We start from the raw sequence: 13,447 nt of genomic DNA on the forward strand, positions 1-13,447 counted from the left end.
TATCAAAAGCTTTTCCATATCTTCAAATAAGGTGGACAATGAATAATTGGATTTATCAGTAGAAAAGATCCTCTCAATTTCTAGTGTAGGATAGTCCCTTTCCGTGACAGGCAACAATGAATAAAAATTAGTGACCTCCATGGAGAGAAAGGACAGCTCTGTAAATTGGACAGAAACAGAAAGGTGCAACCAGGCTAAGCACCTAAATAAACAAACCAAAGGTAAAAGTCACTGTTACTGCCCTTTCCAAATTAGTTGTCTTGCAGACAAAAACAAAGTCCGGTAAATATACGTTCTCTGTATCAAAGCAATAAACCTTTAGAGAATATATGTGTATATAAATTGCTTTGAACCTCTTAAAACAGCCCGGCTGGCCCCCTATAAACGCCTATGTAGATATCAATAGACATATCAGAGACAGAGTGTGCTTCAGAAAACCGGAGGCTTAGGGGGTACAAGAAAGCGGTCAGAAACAGAGTATGCGGTACCTTCAAATTTCGAACATAAAGAGTGAAGACCAGGACCAGTTATCCCAGACGGCGTAAGCGCCTTTACTCACCGCTCCTCTGGACCGCTGACCCCAAAATAGCTCAGTCTCTAGTTTACCTCCGGAATTCACATGTGTGCACTCGATGGTCTCCTCGGCAAAACTTCAAAGAGGCGTCCTACTATGCAGGAGGGGGCGTGTCGTGCGTGCTTCAGCGTTTCGAATCCATACGCTGATCCTAATCGGCTATCGAAAACAGAGTTCCCATGAACCGGCTTCGGAGCTTAAAGTCCCAGACCTGCTGCTGCTGCCCGGAGTAATTGTAGTAAAGTAGAAAAAAGTTGCAAGCAGCGGTCTTAAAAGCAAATAGTCTTTATTGAAATATAGGATAAAAACACTCCATGAAATGGCACAAATGCATGCACAACATTAGTCTGCTAACATGTTTCGGCCAGGGGCCGTAATCATAGCTAATGGACTTAGCACCTGTGTACCTTAAAAAGCACCAGGATAACCCTGATTGGGTAAAAACAAAATCTCACATTGTGATGCTAATTTAACTCTTTGAGTACTTTTACAAAGAAATGTTATATTTCAATTCAGAGTTTTCTTATTACAAAGAGCCTGTCACTAGAAAACCTACCAATAACATGAATGAATATACACAAAAACATATATGACAGCAGAATTATCTAATGAAAACTAATCAAAAGGATTTAAACAATAAATCTAACTATGGACTAAACCGCTAAAAATGCACACCATAGAGAGCAACTACCTACCAACTAAATTGTGTAACATTTGAAATATAGTACAATATGTAGCGATACACATGTAGAGTTGCTAAAGAAAATACATAACATTATATAATCATAAGCTCTAAACAGTTACACTGTTTCTGTTTCAATGGTGGCAAAAAGCATTACAAAACCAACAAAGATTTAATGTAATCAAAAATGAATAGTAAAAGTTTCCTAATCTGTCATGTTATTGTAATCAAAGACATGCTATTGGATGGGGAATAAAAATAATACTATTAATCTAAAATAAACTAGAAAAGAGGGAACATAATATTTAGAACACTTATTCAAGTGGCTGGATGATGTATTATGTATTACCTAAGCACTATTCTATTTTAATTTAGGAATGTAAACAAGATTCGTTTGTCACCAAATAACCCCTGTATTGCCGTCTGAGTGATATTCTCCTTGTGGAGTATTCAACGGTAGGGCTAGTGAATACCTAGCCCCCAAGGGGAAATGTAGGAAAGAAAAGTTCTATATAAGAGAACGATTCAGTGGAGGCATAAAAAATGTCAATATTGCAGAAATGCACGGCAATGGATACAATAAATTCCATTACATCATATTATATTTACTCTACAATATAATAAACCATTATATTGTTGCTTTGTTGTTATAATAACAATAATAGGGGAGAGAAACTGGTGCAGCAGAAAAGGGAACGTAACCCATGGCAAAAAATCTCTCTCATTGCCAATAATTAATTAGATCATACTCGGAGTTCAGGCCAGTGGGTACACGGGTCTGGAGTCTGAAGATCCAAAACATTTCCCTCTTCTGCAGCAACCTATCCCTATCCCCTCCCCTTGGTGGACAGGTAACTCTTTCAATAGCCTGCCATTTCAGTGTATTGACACTGCTACGATGGTATTTAGCAAAATGCTGCACCAAAGGTGTGGATGCCGTACCTGCCTGTATAGTTGACAGATGATTACGTATGCGCACCTTAACCTCTGTTGTAGTAAGTCCCACGTACTGTAAATGACATTGGGTACAACTGAGGACATAGACCACATATGTGGAGGTGCACTTTAGACATGTTTGTATGGGGAACCTTTCACCTGTCACCTCTGATTTAATATTATCCGCAGGGAGGACAAACTCACACACCCTACATTTGTTGTGACATTTGAAAATGCCCCTATGTGTAAGCCAGGAGCTCTGTCGTGTATCGGTTTTGGGTAAGACTGATGGTGACAACATGTTACCTAAAGTGCTTGTTTTCCTATAGGAACACCGCAATCCCTTGGAGACACAGTTCTCCAATTTGTCATCTGCAGCAAGAAAAGAGAAGTGTTTTTTCACTATTCTGCAAATGTCATGATATTCCTGACTGTATTCTGTAACAAAGGTTACTCCTTTGTGATGTTCCTCAGATAGACTGAGAGCATTACTTTTTGTATCCAAAGTTTGCTTCCTATCAAGCGCATCAACCTGATTTCTTGCTTTTTTGATGACATGGGAACTATACCCTCTACTCTTTAATCTGTTTGTCAAATCTTTTGATTGTTCTGTATATTTATCAGGTAGTGTGCAGTTGCGCTTGACCCTAGTGAACTGTCCCTTGGCTACCGCATAGGGTACGTGTCTTGGGTGACAACTACTCGCATGGAGGAGTGTATTTCCTGCTATGGGTTTCCTAAAAATCTCAGTAATCACCCTTCCATCATCCATACCCTTAATAGTGATGTCCAAAAAGTTTATTTCATTTTCACTCAGTTCATAGGTAAACTTAATTCCAATATTATTGGAATTCAAATATGCCGCAAAAGATGTGAACTGCATTGTGCTCCCCTTCCATACAAGAAGGAGATCATCAATAAAGCGAACATAAAAACAAATTAGATGTCTGTAGGAATTTCCATCTCCAAAGACGTGGGACAGCTCCCACCAACCCATAAAGAGGTTGGCATAGGAGGGGGCAAACTTGGCCCCCATAGCTGTCCCACGTCTCTGGAGATAGAACCTGTCCTCAAAAGAAAAATAATTGTGAGTTAGCAAAAACTTTAATACTCTGAGTATGAAGCACCGAAAGTCCTCTGAAAAATCAGAATAATGTTCCAGAAAAAAACCAACCGCTGTAAGGCCCTCCTCATGAGGGATCGAGGAGTACAATGCTACTACATCAATAGTTGCCCATTTATAGCAAGCACTGTTCCACTTAAGTTTGTCCAGAATCATTATTACATCCTTCGTATCCTGGATGTAACTATGTAGGTTCTTAACAAGTGGTTGTAGAATACTATCAACCCATTGTGACACATGTTCCAACAGAGAATTAATACCACTCACTATTGGACGACCCCTGACTTCTGTCAGGGACTTATGGACTTTGGGCAAATGATGGAAAATGGGCACAACTGGATGATCCACCACTAGAAATTCAAAGGTTTTTTGATCGTAGTGCCCTTCCTCCAGCCCATCGTCCAAAATGTCCAATAGATCTTTCTTAAATGTAGTGGTAGGATCCCTGTCAAGGGGGATATAATCCTCTACATTGTTAAACTGGCGTAGTGCCTCATTTACATAGTCAGTCTTGTTCAAAACCACGACAGAGCCCCCCTTATCGGCTGAGCGTATAACAATGTTTTTGTTCTCTTGGAGCTCCTTAAGAGCCACTCTCTCAGACCTAGACAAATTGGGGGTCTGGTAGGCAACTGAATCTTTGAGTTTAATCAAGTCTCGTTCCACTCGCTTAAAGAAAGTTTCTAGGGTGGAACCTCTATTGTGAATGGGGTAAAATTCCGATTTGTTTTGAAAACCACTAACAGCATTAATACTTTGTTTATTGGTTAGTGATAAAGAGTCGTGTGACAAACTCTCCAAATTGATTAAATCACATGTTTCACCAAAATTAAACCTATTTAGCTTAGGGGTATGTGTAAGTTGCATTGGCTGGGAATTAAGGCTATCCCCTTGTGTGGACTGTTGGGATTCTGTGAAAAAATGCCTCTGAAGAGTCATATTACGTATAAGTTTATTCACATCAAGAATAGTGTTAAATACATTGAAATGATTAGTAGGAGCAAAATTCAAGCCATGACTAAGTAGAGAGATTTGTGGGTCTGTTAAAGTGAATCCTGATAAATTTATCACATTATTTACATTAGTTATTTGTATTTCTTCCTGCCTCTTTGACCTCTCAATTGGTAGTGGTCCTGACCTGTTTGTCCTATCCCTGTGCGCTGTGGAGGAAGACGAAAAACCTGCTCTATCTGGCGTTGATCATCATCAGATATAACTGTTTGTGGTACTGTTGTACTGTTATCAACATACTTTGTAGAGGAACCTTTAGGTTCAGCAAGTTTAGTCTTAGGTGTCACTGCTTGTATCTGATGGTGACCAGAGCCAGTAGCCTCGCAGACTGCCTGTTGTGATGAATTTTGTTTGGTATTTTTAAGTATGCTTCTTGGTTGTTCATCACCACTCGAAGCCCCATTATCATCCCCTGACTCAAAGTCAGTGTCAGAATATGTCACTCTCTTGGTTTCTGTATTGTGTACAGCCCCTTGATCATTATTAGTGTTTCTATTCCTACTACCGTTCCGTCTATTTCTGGATCTACCTCTAGATTGTCTTCTTGATCTATTGTCTGCCTTTTTCCATGTATATACAGTGTTGCTATTATAGTCTGTCTGATCCCTTATAAATTTAGTTTGTTTAGTTTCAAGGACTGCTTTTTTCACCTGTGCAACTGTTATTTTAAGAATACCATCAAATTTGGCGAAGCTAGTCTCCAGCTGTCTTGAGTTCATTTCTGTCTGTAAGAGCTCTATCTCTCCTCTAATAGCTTTCAGAACATTTGATTTATATGAAATTAATAATAGCATTAGGCGTGTAGAACAATCAGACAAAATATCATTCCATGTACTAATAAAATCTACATCAGTGACATCAAACGTGGGAAATTTATTCAATCTCAGACCACGTGGTATAATTTTAAGTTTAATGTATGTTTCCAAAGTCCAAATGTCCCACTGTAGTTTGTGTTCCCTTATCAAAAGCTTTTCCATATCTTCAAATAAGGTGGACAATGAATAATTGGATTTATCAGTAGAAAAGATCCTCTCAATTTCTAGTGTAGGATAGTCCCTTTCCGTGACAGGCAACAATGAATAAAAATTAGTGACCTCCATGGAGAGAAAGGACAGCTCTGTAAATTGGACAGAAACAGAAAGGTGCAACCAGGCTAAGCACCTAAATAAACAAACCAAAGGTAAAAGTCACTGTTACTGCCCTTTCCAAATTAGTTGTCTTGCAGACAAAAACAAAGTCCGGTAAATATACGTTCTCTGTATCAAAGCAATAAACCTTTAGAGAATATATGTGTATATAAATTGCTTTGAACCTCTTAAAACAGCCCGGCTGGCCCCCTATAAACGCCTATGTAGATATCAATAGACATATCAGAGACAGAGTGTGCTTCAGAAAACCGGAGGCTTAGGGGGTACAAGAAAGCGGTCAGAAACAGAGTATGCGGTACCTTCAAATTTCGAACATAAAGAGTGAAGACCAGGACCAGTTATCCCAGACGGCGTAAGCGCCTTTACTCACCGCTCCTCTGGACCGCTGACCCCAAAATAGCTCAGTCTCTAGTTTACCTCCGGAATTCACATGTGTGCACTCGATGGTCTCCTCGGCAAAACTTCAAAGAGGCGTCCTACTATGCAGGAGGGGGCGTGTCGTGCGTGCTTCAGCGTTTCGAATCCATACGCTGATCCTAATCGGCTATCGAAAACAGAGTTCCCATGAACCGGCTTCGGAGCTTAAAGTCCCAGACCTGCTGCTGCTGCCCGGAGTAATTGTAGTAAAGTAGAAAAAAGTTGCAAGCAGCGGTCTTAAAAGCAAATAGTCTTTATTGAAATATAGGATAAAAACACTCCATGAAATGGCACAAATGCATGCACAACATTAGTCTGCTAACATGTTTCGGCCAGGGGCCGTAATCATAGCTAATGGACTTAGCACCTGTGTACCTTAAAAAGCACCAGGATAACCCTGATTGGGTAAAAACAAAATCTCACATTGTGATGCTAATTTAACTCTTTGAGTACTTTTACAAAGAAATGTTATATTTCAATTCAGAGTTTTCTTATTACAAAGAGCCTGTCACTAGAAAACCTACCAATAACATGAATGAATATACACAAAAACATATATGACAGCAGAATTATCTAATGAAAACTAATCAAAAGGATTTAAACAATAAATCTAACTATGGACTAAACCGCTAAAAATGCACACCATAGAGAGCAACTACCTACCAACTAAATTGTGTAACATTTGAAATATAGTACAATATGTAGCGATACACATGTAGAGTTGCTAAAGAAAATACATAACATTATATAATCATAAGCTCTAAACAGTTACACTGTTTCTGTTTCAATGGTGGCAAAAAGCATTACAAAACCAACAAAGATTTAAAGGGACAGTCTACACCAGAATTTTTATTGTTTTAAAAGATAGATAATCCCTTTATTACCCAGTCCCCAGTTTTGCATAACCAACACAGTTATAATAATATACTTTTAACCTCTGTGATTATCTTGTATCTAAACCTCTGCAAACTGCCCCTTTTTTCAGTTCTTTTGACAGACTTGCAGTCTAGCCAATCAGTGATGGCTCTCAGATAACTTCACGTGCACAAGCACAGTGTTATCTATATGAAATACGTGAACTAACACCCTCTAGTGGTGAAAAACTGTTAAAATGCAATCTGAAAGAGGTGGGCTTCAAGGTCTAAGAAATTAGCATATGAACCTCCTAGGTTAAGCTTTCAACTAAGAATACCAAGAGAACAAAGCAAAATTGGTGATAAAAGTAAATTGGAAAATTGTTTAAAATTACATGCTCTATCTGAGTCATGAAAGTTTATTTTGGCATAGACTGTCCCTTTAATGTAATCAAAAATGAATAGTAAAAGTTTCCTAATCTGTCATGTTATTGTAATCAAAGACATGCTATTGGATGGGGAATAAAAATAATACTATTAATCTAAAATAAACTAGAAAAGAGGGAACATAATATTTAGAACACTTATTCAAGTGGCTGGATGATGTATTATGTATTACCTAAGCACTATTCTATTTTAATTTAGGAATGTAAACAAGATTCGTTTGTCACCAAATAACCCCTGTATTGCCGTCTGAGTGATATTCTCCTTGTGGAGTATTCAACGGTAGGGCTAGTGAATACCTAGCCCCCAAGGGGAAATGTAGGAAAGAAAAGTTCTATATAAGAGAACGATTCAGTGGAGGCATAAAAAATGTCAATATTGCAGAAATGCACGGCAATGGATACAATAAATTCCATTACATCATATTATATTTACTCTACAATATAATAAACCATTATATTGTTGCTTTGTTGTTATAATAACAATAATAGGGGAGAGAAACTGGTGCAGCAGAAAAGGGAACGTAACCCATGGCAAAAAATCTCTCTCATTGCCAATAATTAATTAGATCATACTCGGAGTTCAGGCCAGTGGGTACACGGGTCTGGAGTCTGAAGATCCAAAACATTTCCCTCTTCTGCAGCAACCTATCCCTATCCCCTCCCCTTGGTGGACAGGTAACTCTTTCAATAGCCTGCCATTTCAGTGTATTGACACTGCTACGATGGTATTTAGCAAAATGCTGCACCAAAGGTGTGGATGCCGTACCTGCCTGTATAGTTGACAGATGATTACGTATGCGCACCTTAACCTCTGTTGTAGTAAGTCCCACGTACTGTAAATGACATTGGGTACAACTGAGGACATAGACCACATATGTGGAGGTGCACTTTAGACATGTTTGTATGGGGAACCTTTCACCTGTCACCTCTGATTTAATATTATCCGCAGGGAGGACAAACTCACACACCCTACATTTGTTGTGACATTTGAAAATGCCCCTATGTGTAAGCCAGGAGCTCTGTCGTGTATCGGTTTTGGGTAAGACTGATGGTGACAACATGTTACCTAAAGTGCTTGTTTTCCTATAGGAACACCGCAATCCCTTGGAGACACAGTTCTCCAATTTGTCATCTGCAGCAAGAAAAGAGAAGTGTTTTTTCACTATTCTGCAAATGTCATGATATTCCTGACTGTATTCTGTAACAAAGGTTACTCCTTTGTGATGTTCCTCAGATAGACTGAGAGCATTACTTTTTGTATCCAAAGTTTGCTTCCTATCAAGCGCATCAACCTGATTTCTTGCTTTTTTGATGACATGGGAACTATACCCTCTACTCTTTAATCTGTTTGTCAAATCTTTTGATTGTTCTGTATATTTATCAGGTAGTGTGCAGTTGCGCTTGACCCTAGTGAACTGTCCCTTGGCTACCGCATAGGGTACGTGTCTTGGGTGACAACTACTCGCATGGAGGAGTGTATTTCCTGCTATGGGTTTCCTAAAAATCTCAGTAATCACCCTTCCATCATCCATACCCTTAATAGTGATGTCCAAAAAGTTTATTTCATTTTCACTCAGTTCATAGGTAAACTTAATTCCAATATTATTGGAATTCAAATATGCCGCAAAAGATGTGAACTGCATTGTGCTCCCCTTCCATACAAGAAGGAGATCATCAATAAAGCGAACATAAAAACAAATTAGATGTCTGTAGGAATTTCCATCTCCAAAGACGTGGGACAGCTCCCACCAACCCATAAAGAGGTTGGCATAGGAGGGGGCAAACTTGGCCCCCATAGCTGTCCCACGTCTCTGGAGATAGAACCTGTCCTCAAAAGAAAAATAATTGTGAGTTAGCAAAAACTTTAATACTCTGAGTATGAAGCACCGAAAGTCCTCTGAAAAATCAGAATAATGTTCCAGAAAAAAACCAACCGCTGTAAGGCCCTCCTCATGAGGGATCGAGGAGTACAATGCTACTACATCAATAGTTGCCCATTTATAGCAAGCACTGTTCCACTTAAGTTTGTCCAGAATCATTATTACATCCTTCGTATCCTGGATGTAACTATGTAGGTTCTTAACAAGTGGTTGTAGAATACTATCAACCCATTGTGACACATTTTCCAACAGAGAATTAATACCACTCACTATTGGACGACCCCTGACTTCTGTCAGGGACTTATGGACTTTGGGCAAATGATGGAAAATGGGCACAACTGGATGATCCACCACTAGAAATTCAAAGGTTTTTTGATCGTAGTGCCCTTCCTCCAGCCCATCGTCCAAAATGTCCAATAGATCTTTCTTAAATGTAGTGGTAGGATCCCTGTCAAGGGGGATATAATCCTCTACATTGTTAAGCTGGCGTAGTGCCTCATTTACATAGTCAGTCTTGTTCAAAACCACGACAGAGCCCCCCTTATCGGCTGAGCGTATAACAATGTTTTTGTTCTCTTGGAGCTCCTTAAGAGCCACTCTCTCAGACCTAGACAAATTGGGGGTCTGGTAGGCAACTGAATCTTTGAGTTTAATCAAGTCTCGTTCCACTCGCTTAAAGAAAGTTTCTAGGGTGGAACCTCTATTGTGAATGGGGTAAAATTCCGATTTGTTTTGAAAACCACTAACAGCATTAATACTTTGTTTATTGGTTAGTGATAAAGAGTCGTGTGACAAACTCTCCAAATTGATTAAATCACATGTTTCACCAAAATTAAACCTATTTAGCTTAGGGGTATGTGTAAGTTGCATTGGCTGGGAATTAAGGCTATCCCCTTGTGTGGACTGTTGGGATTCTGTGAAAAAATGCCTCTGAAGAGTCATATTACGTATAAGTTTATTCACATCAAGAATAGTGTTAAATACATTGAAATGATTAGTAGGAGCAAAATTCAAGCCATGACTAAGTAGAGAGATTTGTGGGTCTGTTAAAGTGAATCCTGATAAATTTATCACATTATTTACATTAGTTATTTGTATTTCTTCCTGCCTCTTTGACCTCTCAATTGGTAGTGGTCCTGACCTGTTTGTCCTATCCCTGTGCGCTGTGGAGGAAGACGAAAAACCTGCTCTATCTGGCGTTGATCATCATCAGATATAACTGTTTGTGGTACTGTTGTACTGTTATCAACATACTTTGTAGAGGAACCTTTAGGTTCAGCAAGTTTAGTCTTAGGTGTCACTGCTTGTATCTGATGGTGACCAGAGCCAGTAGCCTCGCAGACTGCCTGTTGTGATGAATTTTGTTTGGTATTTTTAAGTATGCTTCTTGGTGGTTCATCACCACTCGAAGCCCCATTATCATCCCCTGACTCAAAGTCAGTGTCAGAATATGTCACTCTCTTGGTTTCTGTATTGTGTACAGCCCCTTGATCATTATTAGTGTTTCTATTCCTACTACCGTTCCGTCTATTTCTGGATCTACCTCTAGATTGTCTTCTTGATCTATTGTCTGCCTTTTTCCATGTATATACAGTGTTGCTATTATAGTCTGTCTGATCCCTTATAAATTTAGTTTGTTTAGTTTCAAGGACTGCTTTTTTCACCTGTGCAACTGTTATTTTAAGAATACCATCAAATTTGGCGAAGCTAGTCTCCAGCTGTCTTGAGTTCATTTCTGTCTGTAAGAGCTCTATCTCTCCTCTAATAGCTTTCAGAACATTTGATTTATATGAAATTAATAATAGCATTAGGCGTGTAGAACAATCAGACAAAATATCATTCCATGTACTAATAAAATCTACATCAGTGACATCAAACGTGGGAAATTTATTCAATCTCAGACCACGTGGTATAATTTTAAGTTTAATGTATGTTTCCAAAGTCCAAATGTCCCACTGTAGTTTGTGTTCCCTTATCAAAAGCTTTTCCATATCTTCAAATAAGGTGGACAATGAATAATTGGATTTATCAGTAGAAAAGATCCTCTCAATTTCTAGTGTAGGATAGTCCCTTTCCGTGACAGGCAACAATGAATAAAAATTAGTGACCTCCATGGAGAGAAAGGACAGCTCTGTAAATTGGACAGAAACAGAAAGGTGCAACCAGGCTAAGCACCTAAATAAACAAACCAAAGGTAAAAGTCACTGTTACTGCCCTTTCCAAATTAGTTGTCTTGCAGACAAAAACAAAGTCCGGTAAATATACGTTCTCTGTATCAAAGCAATAAACCTTTAGAGAATATATGTGTATATAAATTGCTTTGAACCTCTTAAAACAGCCCGGCTGGCCCCCTATAAACGCCTATGTAGATATCAATAGACATATCAGAGACAGAGTGTGCTTCAGAAAACCGGAGGCTTAGGGGGTACAAGAAAGCGGTCAGAAACAGAGTATGCGGTACCTTCAAATTTCGAACATAAAGAGTGAAGACCAGGACCAGTTATCCCAGACGGCGTAAGCGCCTTTACTCACCGCTCCTCTGGACCGCTGACCCCAAAATAGCTCAGTCTCTAGTTTACCTCCGGAATTCACATGTGTGCACTCGATGGTCTCCTCGGCAAAACTTCAAAGAGGCGTCCTACTATGCAGGAGGGGGCGTGTCGTGCGTGCTTCAGCGTTTCGAATCCATACGCTGATCCTAATCGGCTATCGAAAACAGAGTTCCCATGAACCGGCTTCGGAGCTTAAAGTCCCAGACCTGCTGCTGCTGCCCGGAGTAATTGTAGTAAAGTAGAAAAAAGTTGCAAGCAGCGGTCTTAAAAGCAAATAGTCTTTATTGAAATATAGGATAAAAACACTCCATGAAATGGCACAAATGCATGCACAACATTAGTCTGCTAACATGTTTCGGCCAGGGGCCGTAATCATAGCTAATGGACTTAGCACCTGTGTACCTTAAAAAGCACCAGGATAACCCTGATTGGGTAAAAACAAAATCTCACATTGTGATGCTAATTTAACTCTTTGAGTACTTTTACAAAGAAATGTTATATTTCAATTCAGAGTTTTCTTATTACAAAGAGCCTGTCACTAGAAAACCTACCAATAACATGAATGAATATACACAAAAACATATATGACAGCAGAATTATCTAATGAAAACTAATCAAAAGGATTTAAACAATAAATCTAACTATGGACTAAACCGCTAAAAATGCACACCATAGAGAGCAACTACCTACCAACTAAATTGTGTAACATTTGAAATATAGTACAATATGTAGCGATACACATGTAGAGTTGCTAAAGAAAATACATAACATTATATAATCATAAGCTCTAAACAGTTACACTGTTTCTGTTTCAATGGTGGCAAAAAGCATTACAAAACCAACAAAGATTTAAAGGGACAGTCTACACCAGAATTTTTATTGTTTTAAAAGATAGATAATCCCTTTATTACCCAGTCCCCAGTTTTGCATAACCAACACAGTTATAATAATATACTTTTAACCTCTGTGATTATCTTGTATCTAAACCTCTGCAAACTGCCCCTTTTTTCAGTTCTTTTGACAGACTTGCAGTCTAGCCAATCAGTGATGGCTCTCAGATAACTTCACGTGCACAAGCACAGTGTTATCTATATGAAATACGTGAACTAACACCCTCTAGTGGTGAAAAACTGTTAAAATGCAATCTGAAAGAGGTGGGCTTCAAGGTCTAAGAAATTAGCATATGAACCTCCTAGGTTAAGCTTTCAACTAAGAATACCAAGAGAACAAAGCAAAATTGGTGATAAAAGTAAATTGGAAAATTGTTTAAAATTACATGCTCTATCTGAGTCATGAAAGTTTATTTTGGCATAGACTGTCCCTTTAATGTAATCAAAAATGAATAGTAAAAGTTTCCTAATCTGTCATGTTATTGTAATCAAAGACATGCTATTGGATGGGGAATAAAAATAATACTATTAATCTAAAATAAACTAGAAAAGAGGGAACATAATATTTAGAACACTTATTCAAGTGGCTGGATGATGTATTATGTATTACCTAAGCACTATTCTATTTTAATTTAGGAATGTAAACAAGATTCGTTTGTCACCAAATAACCCCTGTATTGCCGTCTGAGTGATATTCTCCTTGTGGAGTATTCAACGGTAGGGCTAGTGAATACCTAGCCCCCAAGGGGAAATGTAGGAAAGAAAAGTTCTATATAAGAGAACGATTCAGTGGAGGCATAAAAAATGTCAATATTGCAGAAATGCACGGCAATGGATACAATAAATTCCATTACATCATATTATATTTACTCTACAATATAATAAACCATTATATTGTTGCTTTGTTGTTATAATAACAATAATAGGGGAGAGA

This window comes from Bombina bombina, chromosome 4 (genome assembly GCF_027579735.1).
Source record: "Bombina bombina isolate aBomBom1 chromosome 4, aBomBom1.pri, whole genome shotgun sequence".
NCBI lineage: Eukaryota > Metazoa > Chordata > Amphibia > Anura > Bombinatoridae > Bombina > Bombina bombina.